We start from the raw sequence: 22,580 nt of genomic DNA, 5'->3' as shown, positions 1-22,580 counted from the left end.
CGTATGGTGCTACGAAGAATAATATGCAAAAACCACCATTCATCGGCCGGAACGTTGAGTGCGGAGTTCCCACAACACTGGAACCAAAATTCGGCGTATCGTCTTCAATGGTGCAAAGAGCGTGAACAGCGGGACTTGAAAGTTTGGAAAGCTGTGTTATGGCGTGACGAATCATCTACATCCTCTTCCGAGCAGACGGACCGGAGTGGGTGTGGCGGACTCCCGGTGAACTTCTCTTACTAGCGTACGTAATACTAACTGTGAAATTCTGAGGTGCTGGTGTGATGGTATGGTCTTGTTGTGGCCTCTGTTTGTGGTCAGAGGCCAATGTTTGTCGAACACCGAGGGGTCTGAACATTCTGGACAATGCAATACTTGCTACTTTGTGACATTTCGATGGAACTGGCCATAGTTTCTTTCAGCAAGGCAATGCACTATGCGATGAGACTGCTGTTGTAACTGAGTTGTTTGTAGACACGAACGTCACCACCCTTGACTGGCCTCCGCAGAACCCTACTGAGCATCTGTGGGATGAACTGGATCGTCGGGTGAGGTCAAGGAAAGACCGCCCTACAAGAGTCCAGGACCTCATTACGTGTCTCCACAGGAAGAACGGTTCAAATTTTCCATTGCTTGTTATCGTGCACTTACGGGAAGTGTGATTCACAGAATTGCTGCAGTCACTGGGGCGAAAGGGGGGGTCATACATCTTATTAAGGTGGGCGCCATGACTTCTTGTTCCTCACACTGTGGTGTCCGTTGACTTCTTTCCAAGCAGTAGTTTGCTGTGTTGTTCCTCTGGATGAAGGTGCGCCTCTCTATTGCTGTGTCGTAAAGATCGGTGAACTCCTATAATTCCTGGATTTTGTAGGCGGTGCCGTTTGCATTGCAGTAGGCAATCTGTATGCATTTCCGCACTTTGTGTGTTTAGCCGTTGCTGCCAGAATTACTTGGGTGCGTTTATCGACTCCGTTTGTGGATTCCTGCGTAGGTGGTTTTTTCCTAAATTCGATTGTCGTTTTTCCTAGTAAGGCTGTAACTGTGATCAAAGATATTGTTCGGAATGGATTGTTTTCGCGGTATTATCGGCCTATTCACGCTTTCCCGAGGAGGAGGAGGAGGGGGGGTTAGGTTTGGAATCAGGTCACAAATGCTGTCTATTTCTTGGCTGTTCGTCGATTTTTTTTTTTTTTTTGGTACCCCTAGCAATATTGTGGGCTTACTTTTCTGGATTTACACATGCGGCTGACTCATGGAGCCCAGTCAATGGTAAGTAATTCTGTGGCGCCTACTGTACATCAAGGTTGAGTTGGTTATTACTCTTACACCGCTACTACTCTCGCACTTCGACCCAGTTTATAATACACACCCTATAGCATTAGCTTTCGTGATAATTAGCTGAGCTTACTTGATAAGCTCAGCTAATTCTGAAGGATAACTACTACGGACAAAGTGGCTTGGCGAATTCATTTTATCACCTCAGGTGCCAGTATATAATATATTATATATATATTTAATATAATTTAATATATATATATATATATATATATATATATATATATAATATAATTTAACATATATATATATTATATATATATATTATACCCAACTGTATTAAAACTCATATTCAAGTTTTGTGACTATTGCTTGCTGAAACAGCATTTTTAATGGTAGTATTCTTCATATTTACTCGTTATGAAGAATAATGTATAGTGTATGAACAATTCTTAATTATATTTGGTTAATATAAAAAATTTTAAGTACTTATCATATTTATTTATTTAAATAAAATTATCACAAACTACTTATATTTATACTTTTATTAAAAAGTAATAATTTTATATAGTTTGTTTCCAATTAGATGAATTTCACATATATTTGTAAATATATCACCTCATTGCAGAATATATCACCTAATAGCTTTGTATATACAATTTAAATTAATTTAGAAATAAAAATTAAACTATACTTTATTTCTAACTTACCTTAAAGAAAATAATTTTTCTTTAAAGTCTTAAATTTTCAGAATTAGCATTAACTTAATTACACACCATTATAAATATTGTGTAGATTTACATATATATATATATAAGTGCATTAGAACATTTAGAATGGCGAGCAATTAGTTCATAAACTCTCTCAAATCACAGTCTCTATTAAGATAGCCGGGAATATGAAAAGCTTTTGCTTCACCCGTTAAGCCAGTAATATTAATATTTAAACATTTAGAATAATGGATTGATTCATTCAATCCAATACCCTTGCTAATGAAGTTCTAACTGAGGCTCGGCTATTTCTGTTACCCTCCTGCCATGATCAGAGCTTTAATAGTTTAATAATATACAGATAACGGGCAAGATGAAAAGCATTCTTGCTTCTCCCCTTTAAGCCAGTCCTTACAAGGATAAGGACATTAGAATAATATAGAGAATGACTAATCTACCAGCTGTTTTTTTGATAGGTTATCAAGTAAGCTTTTTCGGGCATTTTCTTCCCTACTTTTGGGACCACGGATCATGCTGGTCCTTAGTGGTATTATCCACTATGTAAGTAAATTATATAAAAAAAAGTGGCATAAACGTTCTTCAATAAAAATCACTAAGGTTATGATGGGAATTTTTTCAGCTTTCTAGAGATATGTCATTTGTTCCTCATCTCGGAACAAACGCGGAGGTATTATTCATCAAAAATAGTTGGGGACAACGATAGCCTATGGGCATCTTTCGGTGAAGTGGGTAAAAGTCGCGAAACAGACCCAGACCGTGCGACTCGTTCTGCGACGTTTGCCAGAACGTTAAGACGGTGGGACATTTCTTCTACTGTCCCCCCCCCCGCTCAGTGTATCTTGCGAAGACTCAGTAATGTACTAGTAGTGTATTTACAGTTTCCTCCGCCTGTTAGAAAAACGCAGGAAGTTTTAATTTTCCTAGTAAATGGACTGAAATACCAAATCTGGAAAATGAGAAAAAAAAAATCCCAGATAGGGGACCAAAATCGCGTATATACGCGAGTCCTCAGTGGGTTTTATTTTTACTTGCTTAGGTTCTTGGCACAGGAGAGATACCTGCTAGGGGATGGAAGGTTCCTCAGCAAATTGTGCAAACCACCTATTATTTGTTTCATGATAGGGGCAAATTAAATCTCGTCTATTTTTATAAAATAATTCTTTGGTTTTATAGTTCACAAATAGGAGAGAGGGAGTTGACCTGATTAAACCCGAGCTGCGAAGGCCAACATGGAGATGGTTTATCAGTTCCTTGAGAGCTGCACCACTCGGGCCAGGCTCTTCCCCTATTTCGTTCTGTTCATTAGTTCTCTAATCAATTCGCTATTACATTATGTCTTCGTGATCATTTCGTTTCTTTTGTTTATTTATTTATTTTTGATAATTTATGTTCAGTTTTCATTTTTAGTATTTTTTTAGACCGGTGTGATGAGAGTGATGTTTAAAGACCTTTTAGCCACAACCTCACAATTATAGAGCTAAACTGGTCGACTGAGGCCTCTTTATAACCTCCTACTACTATCGTACTCTACCTTTTGATCTCTTCCCCTCTCACTACTTGTTGATCCTCAGCACTCTTTTATATTATAAAGGCCGATGATGAGGGACATGAACTCCCAAACTACCAAGTTGAGCTCATTGTATGGTTTTTTATCTTAAACATATTGGGCTCCTGTGACATTTTTACGTCCACAAAGCTTTTGGTTTAGTCCATCCTATCCTTCTCGTCAATCCTAGGACGGGTTGAGTCCCCTCCTAATGAGGGGTTACTGGCGTATTAATGCAGCCGGTTCGCCACAACTCTACTGCATCCGCTAAGGGCGATATTCACGACTGTTTAGTCTGTCATTCAAATATGAAGCTTCTCACGAGTGCTAAATACGTGAGAAGCTGCTTGCTTTTATAGAATAGCGTGAAATGAAATATACAACATTCCTGGAATTATTGAGCTAAATCAGGACCAAAATATTCCGGTTTGGTAGCAAGTATTATTGATGATTAAGAAAATGTCTATTTAAAGGAAAAAATCAAAAACGTAGTGCGAAATTAAAGTCTCGAAATTTAATGGGCGTATAAATTCATAATACAAATACGGAGGGTTTCAAAACCAAGGTTAAAAACACTTATTCTATAAGACTTTATTCTGGGATACACGTCTTATGTATGACACCCACGTATGACTCATTATTCCACACAAGATATGTGACATATAAAGCCCGCCTTCCATAGACGGAGGAATGCCAACTAGAACTCTGAGGGTGTGTGGGTGTGTGTGTGTGTGTGGTGGTGGTGGTGGGGGGTTACCATTTCGATGATTTCCATCGTCTTGTGAAATGTCATCCCCTCATCTGGAATCTTTAAGTGCTTTAACCATGTCTAGTCCAGAGATCAAGGACTCCAGTTTTTGTCCTTCCTCATTTCTTACATGCAATGGTGACGACATCCATCAAGATCGCAGTAGATATACTCTAAAGGGACCCGAAACCTCCTTCATTCATGAATAAGTGGAAAAAGCGGTTTCATGAGTGGACCAGAAGATACAAACGCATGGTAGAGTATCATTCGCTAGGCAGTGAATATTCTGCAGCCATTTCTTTTACATGACCGTGCAGTGATTGGAGTGGAAATAAATAGAGTAGAAGCTATGTTGAGAAAAGGTGACTCCATAGGTCAGAGATATGTTCATAGAATCTATTGCATTTTCCTACATAAACTCCAATGCTGTCGTTCCCTCTGCAACGAAAGCAACACGAATAATTGTTATTGTGGAAGAAAAGTTTTTCGATTTTGAATGCCTCTTTAATTAATAAGCGTAATAAACTAGATTTTGAATACATCGCACCAGTGTAACATCACACAGCGATACGATTGGCCTTAGACTATCTTTCATATATAAACGACCAACGCAAATATGACTTTCGTATTCCAAGAACTGACCACAGCAGGATCGCTCTGGTTTTTCACCAGAAAGGCATCACAACATTATTGAACAGATTAGATACCAAGTATTCTGATGTTATCCTTCATATCTTACTCAAAATCTATGCACCAGAATTAACACCAGTCCTACGTCCTTATTTTCTTTATCATCCATATTAATCTTTTAGCATCTGTCCTATCCAGCATAGACTCAAGCTTGTATTCAACCCAAAGAAATGAGATCAAAGTCGCCATTAAAATATCATTTCATACCATTCTTCTCATCTCAAGCTTTCTCAAAAATTATGAAGATCCTCAACGGCTAAATTTTTCACTCCCCCCTCCCCCACAATCTTCCGATCGCTTTAAAGTCAGATATTCCCTTAGAATGCAAAACGGAAACTTCCAGTGGTGTCGCAAAGTGATACAAAAGTTATCATTACACTTTACATAAATCTATTTCCGTAACATCACATTTGTTTTACCCTTCTAATAACTGATAATGAAGCTATACCAGTTCCATGACTTCAACGTGTAGTGCCATCTGGTGGTTTCTTGAGGAACTAAGGATGCAGACTCTCCCTTCATCTTCAATCTCGCTAGAAAAAGTATTTGAAAGCTGTAGTGCCATCTGGTGGTTTCTTGAGGAACTAAGGATGCAGACTCTCCCTTCATCTTCAATCTCGCTAGAAAAAGTATTTGAAAGCCTAAAGCGGGGTTTCGGAAAAAAAATTGATGCAGTTGTGATGATTGTTAATTTTCTCGAAAAGAAATGAGAAAACAAAATGAAAGTGCAATCGGTTAAAAGTTTTCGCCCGGCAGGAAATGGCATATTCTGTCTCTGTTATTTCTACCACAATAAATACTGACACAAATAATATCCGTTCGTCAAAAATTAATTCATAGCGTAAATAGCTCGAAGGAAAGCTACCTCAAGTTATCTTCGAGTCTGCTCAATTCATGTTTATAAACTTTCATTCCAAACAGAAGAAGAAGCGTCTTCCCAAAAGGCAAATACTTTCTTCAGACTTTTCTTCCAGAAGCTTTTTTTCACGGCGCATCGTGGGATAATTTAATAACCTTCCTCAAAATGATTTTGTTATTTGGAAAGATCTTAGAAACAGATTTCTTCCTTTCTTTCTTTTTATGCTCACTTGCCAACTTTCGCGTCATACGAACACACACACGAAAGCGGACGCAAAATCCGCGTTTGGGGTCACGTAATCAAGTTAAGAAATTTCCGTGGTTGTCTTTCACCTGGAGACTGACAACCACTTTTTTTTTTTTTTTTAATTTCCTGCTACGCTCTATTCAACCGCATTCACGAAAATGACTGCCGCAGCGTCGAATCGTAACCTTTATTCTTTCCGCAAATCTCCTACGGAGATGCGCGCTCATTTGCTCGTGATTTTAAATATCCATCATTTGCCGCCCCTGTTCGTCTCGAGTTAGATCACCCGCGCGCTTTCTGACATGTTTACTCCTTAGCGCGCGGACTCGTCCCTTATGTCACTCCTTTTATTGGTATGCAAATGCTGCGACGGTTGTCAGACGAAGTGTAAAGCGAGAGATGAGTCGCCATGATTTCTCACCGATTTGTACCTCGCCATTTACCTGACGATTCTCAGCTCGCGCTGCCATTTCCTGCTAAAAAAAAAAAAAGGAACCGGCAACAGGTGGAATAAAACGCAGCGAACTCTCTCTCAGAGACAAGGAACGGGAATTCCTTCGTACACCATCTGCTCCCTTCAGATTTAAAAGGTGCTGCACGTGCAGAATGACATGCAGAGAACGAAGAAGTAAAATATTTTGAACTGGGAATCTAGAAAGGCACAGTTTTAAATGAAAAAAAAAATGAAAACGTAAGAAAATAGAACATAAACATTAGTTTTCAGCCAGATAACGTTTATGGAATCAACAAAAGAGGGAAGATGGCCACTGAGATAAATATTATTGAATGCAGGTTTTGAGGGGGGGGGGTAGCCTTGTCGGCGTCGACTGTCTGAATTGGTAAAACTTTGCTTGTCTGCAAACGTTTTCCTAACTCAGACAAGCAAATCTAGCTTCCAGTCAGTTAAATGCTTAAATCATACTTTCATACTATTCTCTCTCAGATATTTCCCCTCCACCTTACAACACCTGAAAGTACAACTGGCCATGCGTAACATTCTGATCTGATTTTTTCCTTTCAGTCGCTTCCGACCGTAGGTGACTTTGTAGGCGTTGTCCACAAAATACTTCTGGTGAGATTTTTACAGGGTAGTTCACCATTGCTTTCCCCAACCCCCTAATTTTATCCGGGCTCGGGACCGGCATATGGCTGGGAATTATTCATGACTGTAATCCATGTGTATTCAAGGGGCTGGTTTGCCTGTTCTGGGGGACGAAAAACCCGTATGAGACCGGCTAACTCACCTTTCGACGAAAGAGACCAGATAAAGGTGCCTCACGTCACTGACCGGAATCGAACCCAAGTCACCAACCTTTATTATCTCTGACTTACAACTTCAAAACTTTGCTTGCCTTGGATAAATGCTTTTTCATAGATCGTACACTCCAGAATGATAGCTATCTTTCATTTAATTTGATTACTGATAAGAAGGAGATCACCTTTGCATAGGTGTCCTTGTACATGCTATTTTTGCGCATGCTATATTTTTTCCCATAGCCCAGTGTTTCCCAAAATTTCAGTAAGCGCTTACTCTTTTCAAATTTCAGTAACTCCGACTATCCCACCCTCATGTAAGGCAATTTGGGAGACGTGATATTTTATTATTCATACGTAACAGATGCATCAACGTGTTCTATCCCACAGTTATTACCATAATTATTTTCTACTATACATTTCAAACATCCCCATTTTAACTAGTGACCTATAATTAAAATATTAAGAAATTCAAAACAGAGATAGTAAACATTTTAACTTTATCATTAATAAAAGCATCAGAACTGTGATTCAAGATTTGTTAATAACCAACAATACAACTATTAAAACAAAGTGTATTATCCGCGTACGTATAACCTGTGCATCTGTCACAACTTGTGCTACAAACCAGCTGCGGCTCGTGGATAGGCACTACGGAACTGCAGCACCCCCAATTTTTCTCGATATATAAATATATTTATTAATTTATTCATATTTGCTTGTAATATTTAATTTTATCATCAACAATCCTATAATCCTAATTCTCTTATTTTGTATAAAAAATAATAAAAATTCATCTTGTAGCACTTAGGAGGGCGAAGGACGCTAGCAGCACTGTGTTTACCACAGTGTCATATTGCTACGCGCGCAAGCATATGCACGTCATAATGAGATGCGAGCTATTAGCGTAATGCGGCACTGTCCGTCGCGCAGTTCCACTGTTGTTTATATGAAGTTTGCCTGTAGTAGAGTGATCGTGTTTACTCCGTCTCTTTAAATATTTGGACATTAAAATTAAAGACATAACATTTGTTATAGTTTTTAATTTTAAGTAATTTTGAATTATACCAAACTGTATAATTTTATCGATAATAAACAATATTTTTCATGTTTAATTTTTTTTTTACCATAATTTTGATATTTTATCGAAACATGTTTACACTGTACTTACAGTGGGTATGTATATTTCGAAAGTTCCAGCACCCCCCCCCCCCCCCCCGATTTCAAGTCACGAGCCGCCACTGCTACAAACACAATCAAACATGCAAATAAGATAGTCAAACTCACTCAGGACGGTTACACTTTAAGATACGGATGCTTCTGATTTGCAAACAAGTTTAGCTGAACAACAATGAAACACTGTTCAGAGAATGACATCACCAAACAATACATTTAACAAAGTTTCACAGACCGGTTACAATTGTTGTCACACCACATTCATGCAGAAGGATTCTTGTCATTCGTTATTCAACAAAGAGATTACTCTTCGAATATAAAAAAAGAACGAAAGAAAGAAAGAAAACATGCGCGTTTTCTTTCTTTCTTAAAATACTCTTAAGACACTTAACAAGATCAGCAAGTGACTGGAAATACAAAGGATATTCCAAGTGGTCAAGATGGGAGAAAAAGCAGATTTAACATGCACTTGGAGTAATTTATTAAATACAAATTGTATTTGACACAACAGATTTCTTTCCTTTAATTTTAGATTCAGCGAAATATTAAGACTGCATTCTTCAGAAGCAAACGGGGAACTCTCCCCCCCCCCAATTGAGATGTCCGGAGAGGGATGACCACACCCTTAGCTTGCCTGTTGATGATGGCGTTAGAGTAAACAAAAAAAAGAAACGAAAGATGAGAAGAAACAAAGAAAATGTCTAAACTAAGTTGGTGAATTTTTGCTTCCCACATAAATTCTTATAAAAACGTATCTGAAATTATCTAAATAGATTACAAAATGTTAAAAAACGTTTAATTTTCTTGACCAAAAAAAACTCTGGAATGACTTTTATTGGGATTATATTGATCAAGTGCATATAATAACAACTAAGTTATACCAACTAGTTTCACCAACTAAGTCTGTCGGCATCTTCAGGGCACATAACTGATGCAAGGCACTAAAAAGTAAAAAACTGTTACAAACTAAAATCAACCGATTCCAATTATATTAAACAAAGAACCCAGCGTGTACAATACATTCATAGAGCGTGGTTGATATCAGTTGTTGTTATTTAGGAACGTTCTATAGTTAGTTGGCACTATAATTCAGTTCTGGCGAGTTGAAGGATCTGATAAGGGTCTTCCAGATCACGGGCAAGAATAGTCCTTGGTTCCTGTTAAGGTTTTGTGTACAGCGGGCAACTGTTGTGGCCTCCTTAAAAATTCGGGAGCGGAAGTCCTCCTCCATGTAAGGAATTGCTTCTATCCCACTCTATGGTATGGTTCGTTCTTGAGAAATGTAATACCATACCATAGAGTGGGATAGAAGCACAATTCCTTACATGGAGGAGGACTTCCGCTCCCGAATTTTTAAGGAGGCCACAACAGTTGCCCGCTGTATACAAAACCTTAAGAGGAACCAAGAACTAATCTTGCCCGTGATCTGGAAGACCTTTATCAGATCCTTCAACTCGCCAGAACTGAATTATAGTGCCAACTATAGAACGTTCCTAAATAACAACAAGTGATATCAACCACGCTCTATGAATGTATTGTACGCGCTCTGTTCTTTGTTTAATATAATTGGAATCGGTTGATTTTAGTTTGTAACAGTTTTTTACTTTTTAGTGCCTTACATCAGTTATGTGCCCTGAAGATGCCAACAGACTTAGTTGGTGAAATTAGTTGGTATAACTTAGTTGTTTATTATATACACTTGATCAATATAATCCCAATAAAAGTCTTTCTAGATTACAAAATGTTTAATATAAACTATATTATCAAAGGTAATATGTTAGCCAATATTTCGCTAATATCTCACAGGGCCATCCGTCCTCACAAAGGGCAAACGCAGCCCTGTTTTAAGAGGTGTGAACATCGCCATCGTATTCACAGTAATGGCAGCCTTTACTGCTCTTAAATGCGGTTCGTCTTGCAGACAATTCCGAATGTGTTACGTATTGGCAGCGACACAGCAAATACTGTTAAGTACCATTTTATTTATTTTGAATACGTTCAATTTACTTCTTGCAGGAAATGAAAAATATATTTCCTACACCTCAGCAAAATCTATCGCAGAACACGAGCGGATACATCCAAAAACGAACTGTTAGAATTAGAAAACGAAAATATTCGTTGACAAGCAGTTCAGAGTGAAAAGGAAAACTGAAAAGTATTGGAGTTCTGAACGAAATTAAGCTGTACTGAACAAGTCATTCTGTACATTACAAAGTCAATTTCTGCATTAAATTATCTGTTTTGTTAAAATTGTAAAATGTCTCGATTATTTCAACAATAAAGAATCTTAGAAGTTGAGGAATGCCACGTGTGTATTAAATGTATCTGATGACGTATGAATGCGAGTCATCAGACTTCACTGACAATGAGCTTGGGATCAATACAGGGATGTGACGTAATTAATATGGCAATGCAATCATTACAAGACATATATCGTTATCAAGAGAGGAGGTGCATTCATCGATGTGCACTACATGTGTTTTAAAAAAATCAAAGTTACCAGAAGCCTTCAACTAAGCAGATTCTGGGTTAAAATTCATTCGTCACTGAAGACCTTCATAAGCATACCTGCGCTTATTAAACGTGTGGAAATTATTTGCTATTTTGGGGGATTTTTACGTTAGCAATTATACACACACACACACACACACAAAAAAGATAAAATAGAAAATAAAAGAGACCTGATTTCATAATGGGCTCGAACTGCATCAAAAATGGAAAGATCCTAAAATCGACATATTATTCTTTACTTCAGCGTTATGTTTATTCACTTAATTCATATACTTTCTAATTCTGTAGAAAACTGTTTCACCTTTTAAAATTTTAGTAATACTGGTGTATTACAGACTATTATGCGTTTCAAACATCCCGTAACTTCACCATGTTTTAGTTTAACCGCATGGCCCATTAAGTTCCTTCCTGAAAAAAGGAATTTGGGAAGGTTATCAAAAAAAAAAAAAAAAAAAAAAAAATGACAGACTTAAAATTTATAAACGAAATGCGTGTTACAGATAGTATCTGACCTTTTGAACTAAATGCAGCAAAAAAAAAGTCATTTTTTACTTGAGAGTGGAGAGGGGGATTTATTGTAGTGTTTACCACCACAAAACACAGATCTACATTTTTTTTTCTTTCAAGATTCTCCAAAACGTTGTGAATCTTAAAAAAAAAAAACAGCGTTTATGCTTCTCTGTCTGCGTTGTTTATGTATTTTGTAAATTCCACATTCTGATAAAACTGCGAGTTGACATGAAATCAATCAAAACCATCTGCAAAGAGGTCAGGCGTGCTTCTCAAATCGGACAGCACCAATGGAGCATCAGTCACGTGATGAGCTCTGCCATTCTCGCTAAGTACTTCGAAATACATAAACACAGCCACCGTTGAGAAATTAATTCCCTGGAATTGCTTCACAAAAGACCGCACAAAGCAATGTATAAAATTAAAAGGCAACTTATTAAGAACTCACAAATGTCGGGGGAGGAGGAAAATAAACTGTAGTCCTAATATAAGCAGCAAAAGTGTTTCCAGTCAGATAATGTAATAGTACTGAAGAAACCAATAGCCAAATAATATATAGTAGCATACAAATGGACGAGTGAATAAAACCAGCAAAGTTTGTTTGCACTGTTAAAAGCTTAAAACTATTTCCATTATCCATCCAAGGCACTGATGTGCGATATTATTTGCAAGCACTCCTGCTAGGAATTAATATAAAAAAAAATATATACGATAATCTAATCTGTTCGTGTAAGATTTTACTTAAACCTCGTAAAAAAACTGTACCATGGCGCGTTTAATACGAATAGCAAAAATAATCAACACGTGTTATTATAGTCAACTTATATAAAATAATAAATGGTGAACTAATTCTTCGATTAATTAAAAGCTAAAATAGTTTAATTTTTCTATATAATCTATATAATAATGAAGAGAATAATGTTATTATATATAGAAAGTAAAAATAAAATGTATCATTGAAAGAAATAAAAATTTCTAAGCGATTTTGTAATACTGTAGGTGTGCTTGTTTTAAACCTCAATATAACCCAACGTTAACCCAAAGCAGGAGGGCAATCTTATTTATCTCCTAAATAACTTGGAAAGCGATACAATTAAATGTGCGTCTAATCCATCTATCTTCTTCAAGTTGCCATCGAAGTCCCCCCCCCCTTGAAGTTGGCTTTTCAAATGCGATCTTCACCTTTCGCAGTGTTCACAGATCTCCACCCTCGCGTGCACAAAACTCCCACGCCTTTTTTTCCAAGAGAAACAATCCCAAATAGATAATGCAAGCCTTATCTTTCCACCAAAAGTGGAGTACTTTTTTTTCGATGTGTCGAACAATTGTCAATCTTCTTAGCTGTGTTCTATGAAACGGTGTCAGACGTTGGGAAAAAGGGAGGAGGTTGGTCCCTTTACGTGATGAATGACCCGTTTGTCAAACACTGACATCGCTTCTGCCAACGGAAGTGCCGGCTGACAATAAAGGTTGTCGGGAACCGTCTGTGGACTTGATGGCTGCCAAGACTCTTCCACTTGGATGGTGTCCAAGACTACACCAAGAGCGTCATTTGCTTTTGAACGTTATCTGTCAGCTGCATAGTCGTGTATTACAATAATGCACTTTAAAGTAGGCCTTGTCAATAACTTTAGCTCTTGATATCTTCACTTGGACTTTCTTTATAGTTTTGTTGTTCGCAGATTGTCGCTAGACAGGATGATTCATTGACCACAAGATAAATCAATGGACAGCCGATATCATCTTGACCGGAACTAAGACTGAGGTGGGGGGGGGCAGATTTCCTCTGTGCAATGCTTTTGTTGCATTGCATTACAGAAGTCTGTAAGTCTAAGAAGCTCCAGAGTTCTCTAACACGTATTTTACCAATTAATCTTTGTTCTTTGATTTATTCTGCTATAGAAACGTAGTATGTGCTGACTGGACAGGTTATCATGGCAAGTAGTTTCAATGTGGAATTATTTCAAAAATGCAAATAAATGAAACTCTAAGGACAGAGGTTATTTAAGCAGTGGGGTAACTCAGAATACACATTATGTCTACCCCCAGTGCCTTCTGAAGATTAACATATATATATATATATATATATATATATATATATATATATATATGTTAATCATATACCAAGAAATGTTATATTTGGTTATAATCCTTATCCCAAGTAAGCAAAACAAAGTTTTGCGCGTGAAATATATTCGCGTCTGAGCTACTTGTATATAGAGGCTAATGACTTCATATCACTTGCCTTAGTGTGTGTGTGTGTCCCATAATAATTTCATTTAAATGTACACTTAAATAATACACTTAAACATACCCGGAGGTATGTTTAAGTGTAGGGATACCTCTCAAAAAAATTCGGGCGATCCCTCAGATCCACGAACAATGAGTGACACGAAGGATCATTTAGCTCAGTGGTAGTTTCCACTCAGTGACAGAGTCACCTTACCCCCAAGAAGAACCCTGAGCGGTGTTTCTGCCCAATAAAAGGCTCACCCCCACCAAGCAGAGCCAATCATATCTCAGGGAAAACACCCACTACAGCACAAAAGCACATCAGTGGGAGCCAGACCCGGGAGAGATACCAACGTTGAAGTAATGCAGAAATCATATATATCTCATATACAAGTAAACAAAAGCTGCTTGATCTTATTAATAAGTCTCTGGATGAGAGAAAAACATGTTGAAATTTTTTTACGTCAAGTCAAAGTGCGTGAAATTGCTGAGACTAGAGGCATTTCAAAAGAACATGTAGGATATATTTTGCATGAAGAATTGCAAATGAAAAAGCTTCGTGCAAGATGGGTGCTGCGCTTGCTCACAGAAGATCAAAAACGCACTTGCATGAAAATCTCTGAACAGTGCTTGGAGCGTTTTAACAAGAATAAAACTGATTTTGTGCGTCGATTTATCACAATGTATGAGACATTAATTCACCATTACACTCCAGAATCCAAACAGCAGTCAAAAAGGTTGAGAGAAGCTGGCCACTTTTTTGACTGCTGTTTTCAGCGCCAAAGAAGACAAAGTCGGTTCCATCAGCAGAAAAGGTCATGCATCTGTATTTTTGGGATGCTAAGGGCATTCTGTTTATTAATTATCTTGAAAAGGGTAAAACAATAACCGGGGAATATTATTCCGATCTTTTATCCAAATTCGTGAGAAAAGACCCGGTTTGCAGAAGAAGAAAAAATTTATCTTTCATCAGGACCATGCACCTGCCCACAAAGGTGTTTTGGGCAATGGGAAAATTAAGGGATCTGCACTATGAATTTGTTGGAACATCCACCCTATTTACCAGAGATATGGCTCCCTCTGACTTCAATCTCTTCCCAAAACTAAAAATCTTCCTCGCTGATCCGCGTTTTTCTTCAAATCAAGAGGTGATTTCAGCTATAGAGAGTTATTTTGTAGATATTACTGAGAACCACTACAGGGACGGGATAATGGCGCTGCAGCATCGCTGGAATAAATGTATTAGTGTAAATGTAATGTAATCTTAAGGGCGATTATGTTGATAAATAAAAATAATTTTGAAATTATAAATTCGGTTTTTCATTGTTAGGCCGAGAACGTTTCAGACCACCCTCGTATTAAGGCAAGTGATATGAAGTTATTAGCTTCTAGTAGTTCAGACGTGAATGAATATATTTCACGCGCAAAACTTTGTTTTGCTTCCTTGGGAAAATGATTAAAACGAAGTATTTAATTTCTTGGTATCTTTAACGTATAATAGAACTATGGTAACAATAAATATTAAAAAAAAAAATATATATATATATATATATATAGAGAGAGAGAGAGAGAGAGATCAAATTAGTAGAAAGATACTGGATAATTATAAAATGATCTGTTAATAACATTTATTTACCGATTTTCGTTTCTATTTTACACCGTTTATTTACTTTTATTTATATATCATACGATTTTGCATAGCTACGTTTCAACTCTAAACAAATAGGCCATCCAGCGTACAATTCCTGAAGGTAAGTCATTCCTACTAACCTTGAAAGATATTGCTATGGTTCTGTCCTTAAGTCTAAAATATTTAATGACATCGAATTATTAATCGTGTGCATTTAATAGTGACCAAAAGGAAGATTATGTAAGGGTACTCCATGAACTACTAAGCTCGCTATGCATAACCTATAAGATGAAACGCAGGTTCAGAAATCTCAAATTAGTTAATATTTCAATAATTAATAATAAAAAAATTATTAAGGTGATCAAGTACTAGAATAATTTGTCTAATAAATATATTAGACAAAATGCAGGGAGGGGGATGATTGGTTAGTATTCCTTTTAAATATTATTGAATGCAAGTGATAGCTTCAGGTAATGCATCCACTTAAAGTAATACGTTGTAATGGAATTTAAGGGGAGGAAAAGGGGTATTTGGATTAAGCATACCATCACGGGAATTTGAAATGTGTTGGTTCGGCATGCCATTTGCCTTATCTAGAATATTCTTGGTAGAGAGTAATGTTTCAAGGAGAATTGAATTTGTTAACACATCTCTCATAGGAAATAACTGTCTGAAAGAAGTGCAAAAACGCGGTCTACGTAACACTGGAGATCTACTCCAGGAAAAAGTCTTTATCTGATGATCATGTTGTTTACCATAGCAGGAAAATCTTTGCGGTTGGCAGTAAATTACTAGGATTTTTTTATTCTTATGATCAAGATTCAGGACCTTGACAACATTTAAAATCGAGCGTTGGTTATCCTGCAAGTAATTTGTATATTAACCCTGCACAGGAGAGGTCACAAAACGTACAACACAACAGTGATGTGCATGGACAAGAGCAATTGCACCACAAAAGGCTTTTGTCTTCAGTGCGTGTAATTTTAAGGTTATACGTGTATGACAGATGGAAACTGTATGGTTTATATCAACCATAATAAACATTGACACTTGGGAGCCTGGCAAAGGCAATAACTGTATAATAGTGTAAAACATGTTCAGAAAACTAAAACAATACTAGCCAATCAACATACTCGAGACCATTGCTGTGCTACAACAATGGTCTCGAGTATGTTGATTACAACTAGGATATGCACTATTTGGTTATGACTTACAGGTGTGGTCTGAAAAGTTCTGAGAGAACAAACGACTTTATAATTTCAAAATTATTTTTATTTTTAAACATAATCTCCCTTAAGACTAATACATTTATTCCAGTGATGCTCCAGCGCTATTATCCCATCCCTGTAGTGGTGCTCAGTAATATCTACAAAATACCCCTCTACAGCTGCAATCACCTCTTCATTCGAATCAAAAAGCTTACCAGCGAGGAACAGTTTTAGCTTTGGAAAGAGACAGAAGTCAGAGGGAGCCCAATCTGGGGGATAGGGTGGATGTTCCAACAATTCATAGCGCAGATCCCTTAATTTTCCCATTGCCAAAACACCTTTGTAGGCAGGTGCATTGTCCTCATGAAAGATGTTTTTCTTCTGCAAACCGAGTCTTTTCTCACGAATTTTTCCGTCAATCTGGTTATAAGATCGGAATAATATTCCCTGGTTATTGTTTTACCCTTTTCAAGATAATTAATAAACAAAATGCCTTTAACATCCCAAAACACCGATGCCATGACCTTTCCTGATGATGGAACGAACCGACTGGCCACTGTTTGGATTTTGGTGTGTGATGGTGAATCCAAGTCTCATCCATAGTAATAAATCGACGCACAAAATCAGTTTTATTCTTGTTAAAACTCTTCAAGCACTGTTCAGAGATTTTCATGGGAGTGCGTTTTTGATCTTCTGTGAGCAAGCGCGGCACCCATCTTGCACAAAGCTTTTTCATTTGCAATTCTTCATGCAAAATATATCCTACGTTCTTTTGAAAGGCCTATAGTTTCAGCAATTTCATGCACTTTGAGTCGACGGTCATCCAATACCATATCGTGCACTTGATCAATGATTTCTGGTGTTGAGTGTGACATTTTCTGGACGTCATTCACGTGGATCCTCTTCAAGGCTGGTACGGCCACATTTAAACTCGGCAGCCCATTTCTTAATTGTCGAAAACGAAGGAGAAGAGTGCCTATAAACTTTAATGAACTTCGAATGAATTTCTTTTGGCGTTAAACCGTCTTTTACAAAGAATTTTATAACCGCACGATACTCAATTTTATCCATTTCAAAGGATAAAAACAACAATTTAGCTTCAGACAGTTGTATAAAGCAAACTACTTAATAGCATGACTTGCAATTTCACATTGATACGTATGACGGATGTACCAACTTAGAAAAAAAATCTTACCGATAGTATTACCATCTATGGTCGAGGCCGAGAAGGTTTCAGATCACCCTCGTAGCTCTCAGCGAAACACTTAGCAAAAGATAAAGTGATCATCTACACAGTACCAATGCTAAAAATATTGAAAAGATTCTGATTGCTTTTTTGGTTTTATGAAACCAGAACCCTTCGTCGAGAACAGATGGTATTTTGAATAATGAAAATTTTCTCTACTGATCATCAAGGGAAATTAGTATCGATTGTACTTTTCTGTTAACACGTTTCCTTAATCCTCGGAGAACAACACGAATTTGAATACGTGTGCACTCCCACAACTAATGGAAGCCGACAAATCAGAATCAGCAGAAGTAAATAGCAATGCGTTGTAATTGATAACTTAAAAAACAGAACTTTAAAGTTCAATAAAATACCACCAGATGGCAATACGAAACTCTTGTTGCAAGTACATTTAAAATACGGCACGAGCTTAACAATGGCGATGAAGATTGACGTAGTTAATTGCTTTAAAAAAGGTGGGACGTCAACTAAAATAACGGGAGCCTTGCATATCCCTCGTATATTCGTGATGATTATCATCATTAAAACCGAAGAATTAAGGTGAATTTGACGAGCAGCAGTTACAATGTAGAGCATTGGTTCCCAACCGGTGGTACTCCTGCGGATACGTGCTGGGCCGTTCAGGGGTACTCGAAAAATAATGACTAATGGCGGAAAAACAAGTAAAGTAAGCTATTTTACATTAAGATAGGCACTGAATAGAAGTGTCATTATTTAAAAACAAGGGGGGCACAATTTGTAGAAATGGGTTTAAAAGGGGTACACAAGTGGAAAAAGGTTGGGAACCACTGGTCTACAGTGATAACCGAGTAGCAAGAGCTCATTTCTCGTTTAACATGTCTTTGAGTTGACGAATAATTCAGGAAAAAACCAAGAGTGAGTAACACGATTCAGTGTAATACTGAAGAAGATTCAAATCCTCGTCACATTTGTGAATAAACACACTCTAAAATACAAAATTGTAACAAGCTTACGCCTATGCAAGTTGTACGCCTTACATCTTGTACAAGCATATGATATTTATGTGTAATTTTTACATTATGGTGTTTAATTATAAACTATAATTTCTATTTCATATCATTGATTTTTATATTTTATTAAATGAATTTGGATCGAAATTTTCAGGTAGCCTTTTTCTCTTAAATTTTTATTATGTTTTCTCATACTTAAAAATAAAAACTACTATTATTTCAGCACCTCTTAGAACAAGCTTTCAATAGCGTAACAGTCAATACAGCATAACGAACTTGATCTTTTGTTTCCCTCTAAGTGACAATAACACGCACACAGCAAAATTTCTCTGTAGCATTAGGAATTCAGAAAAGTTACCTAGAACGCGTCAAACAGCATTTGGGAGACATTTCTACAATCACATACATAAAACGGTTCCCCTAAAAAAAAAAAAAAAAAAAAAAAAAAAACTACTATTGCTCAATGAAACTACAGTATTCCCTAAGCTGGAACGGTTGTTACCGTGATGCTCCAACGTAAAGATAAAGCCGCATAGATGTCACCCGCTTAAGTTCGTGTGACAGTTATGGTTGCTATGGATCATAACGGACGTGTTGTAACAATAGGTGATGATATCGAGGGTGCAAGAAATTGGTTGTATAATATTACGGAGATAAGAACAGACAGCTTAATGCATAGTTTTTCCGAATGGGCCATTAAAGCAGTCGCTGGATGTTTTGCCCCCTTTCTATAGACGTTTTCTATATAGAAATGGGGGGGGGGGAATAAATGGTAGCAAGCAAGTAAGATGGCAATGATATAGAATAAATTTGAGTGTGTAGATCATTAAAGGAATCTAAAATCCATTACGAAGTCCATTCTGTGTAAAATGTGAGATGTCAATATGGATAAGCGGTAAAAGATGCGAAATATAAAAAAGGAAATGTCCGCACACGACAGGAACATTTAGAGAATGATTGGTTGTGTCCTCTTTGCGAAGTCGCATGCATCCCACCAATAGCGAGATTTAAAATGTGAGATCAGACGCCTTTTTTTATTTTATCAAAAAAAATCGATTACATGTGGTTGGTTATGCTTATAGTACCACTACAGTAATAGGAAGATTCGGTACTCCAAGGTGTGTTCACGCCCCGTTACTGTCCTCCTATTTATTGCCGCATAAACATCATGTCTAATCTTGATGTCGGCTGTGTATGGAGTCTTCGTTGGAGACTGCATACACCATCCATTTTCACAGCGCCAGTTGCTTCGACAGGTCAAGTTGAGACACGTTCCTTAGCTGAATCCAACTTCCATGACTACCGACTTGCTTCATTCCTTAATGATGAGTCTATCGGTTGTGTCCGCGAGATTCCGCTGACCGGTGAATGAATTCCTTGCACTTATGTTACACAATGTTTTGAACTTCTTTCATTTCATCTTATATAAAATTATCACCAATTACTAGACCACATCAAAACAGTTCAACGAACAACATTCAAACAAAACTCATTCCGAGATTATTTGATTCATTAATGTTTATTTTAAAAGTCTTTCTTCTAGACTTTCTTACCTGTTTTTTCTATTATTTATTTATTTATTTATTTATTTATTTTTAGCCCGGAAGACATGTAGGTTAAGGGCTCCATTGTAGGATTTAATTTGATGTCATACAGGCAAAAGTTCGAATCGTTTCCAGGACACTCCTATGACTTGTATGACAACACCTCTTTCGTACTATTTCAGTATGTGAATATCGAACTACTGCGCCAGATTATCTACTCTTAGTAACACGTACATGATTTCGCATAATAGTTTCATGTTCATGTACTTAAAATCATGTAATTTATAATATTTATCATTAATTTCAACTTTGTTGAAAGATACCATTACCACATTTCATCAAAATCAGTCCTACTGCTAAACAAAATCAGTTGTATACCTTTTTACTTATCAAAATGATTGGCAGACGAAACAGAAAAACTAGACATTAGTAAGCAATAACTCAGTATTGTTATGCAATAATTGTTATTAAATATTATTAGAATGCTAAGTATTGTTGCGCAATGTCTAGTTCAATTGTTACGTAACATCGAACTACGTATAAAACGAAGGCTTAATTATCTTTATGTACACACTTTAATAGATATGATGGGTTTAAAGTAAGCTGATTTTTATTTCAAGAAGATTAATTTCTTTTTCCCGCGCTGAGAGCCTCACTATCATAAAAAAAAAAAAAAAAAGCGCACTGAAGAATTGCAGTATTAACAAGGATTTTAAAAATAATAAGGCAGCATTCACTGATCACAAAAACACGTGCAGTTTGTACTCGTAATCGCTATCTTTATTTTTTATTTAATTTTTAAAGAACACTTCGATGTTGGATTAAGGTATGGCGAGGCTTTATTCAAAATGCTCTGCAGATCAGTAAGTAAACGTTGGCAAATTAAAAATCAGAGGTGATCCATTACTAAATTCACCCCTAAGGAATGAATAAACAATGACATTTTTTGTATATCTGGTTAATTTAATTTTATTTTTAAGAAGCAGAGAAAAGAATTAAGTATTACAGACACTATTTCAACTTATACAGAGAATTGTATTAGAAAATAGACTGTAGTTAGTCGATTACCCAATAGATGGCGTTGGAACTATTCGTCATGCTACATATTTGTATTAGGTGGATATTAAAAGGATTTGAACCGGCGGAACAGAAACACGTTCAACAAGTTATACCACAAATGGCAAACACTAAAAAATCTATCTATATAAGGCTTTCTTAATTTAATTATAACTTCCTGGAAACTGTTTAGGATCTGCTTAAAACAGGAATCTCGTTAACGATCTAATGTTAATTTACATAATAGCATGGACAGACGTAATAGATCTACATATTTGTAGAGAATATGTAAGAAAGTCGTAAGTCTGCATTTGAGAAATTGTGATTTTGAAGGGATTTTCGGATACATTTAATTATTTAGATGTCAAATAATTAAATAATTGTTCAAAATAAAATGCCATGTCAATGTGATACACACTCAACAATACTTTTATGAGAGCAGACATTGTTGGCAAGGCATCATTACATAGTCCAGGGTTTCTCAAACTTTTCCTACGACGGAACACCTTGGTTACAGTCGAGTATCATCACTCTTGTATTCAATGTAAAGTTAAGCGCACATTTTCGCTGCAGCAGGCTATATCGCATCGCAGAAATGCGACAGCGCATACTACAGGCGTGCCGGGCCGCATCGCATCGCAATGACCTTGCTTGTGACCTCACGTTTCTTTCCTAGAATTGATACCTGCGTATTTCACTCGCGCTCGGAGGTGTCGACAAACGCGGTAGGCTGAGTCAAGGCCAGCGCGCGCTGGCCTTAATAGACAATCCACACGCAAAGTGAGGAGTGCCTGATTTTCAAACATGTTTGAACTTGTCGCGGCATTTAAAACCATTCCAGGCTCATATTAATTCTGATAATTTTTCGCGGAACACTTATTCACTTTCCGTGGAACACTGGGAACATAGTTTGGGAAACGCTCTTAGTCCATTGTTAGCGTTACGTCACAGTATCTTGACCAACATCCACTGTCGATGTACAATCTAGTCTATTCATTTTTAATTTGGCTTTACATTTCCCAATAAATTTCAGAGTTGCCAAATACAAGATATTGAAATTGCCTAAAAAAACAGGTTATAATAATTTTACTTGCTAAACGCATCTAGAATAGTCATTTCTACTTTTTTAAAAATTGCAGTCATC

This window comes from Typopeltis vanoorti, chromosome 14 (genome assembly GCF_054136105.1).
Source record: "Typopeltis vanoorti isolate ZY-2024b chromosome 14, IOZ_Tvanoo_1.0, whole genome shotgun sequence".
In the NCBI taxonomy this organism is placed as follows: Eukaryota; Metazoa; Arthropoda; class Arachnida; order Uropygi; family Thelyphonidae; genus Typopeltis; species Typopeltis vanoorti.
The sequence above is the reverse complement of the archived record's forward strand: the minus strand, read 5'-3'. Positions refer to the sequence as shown.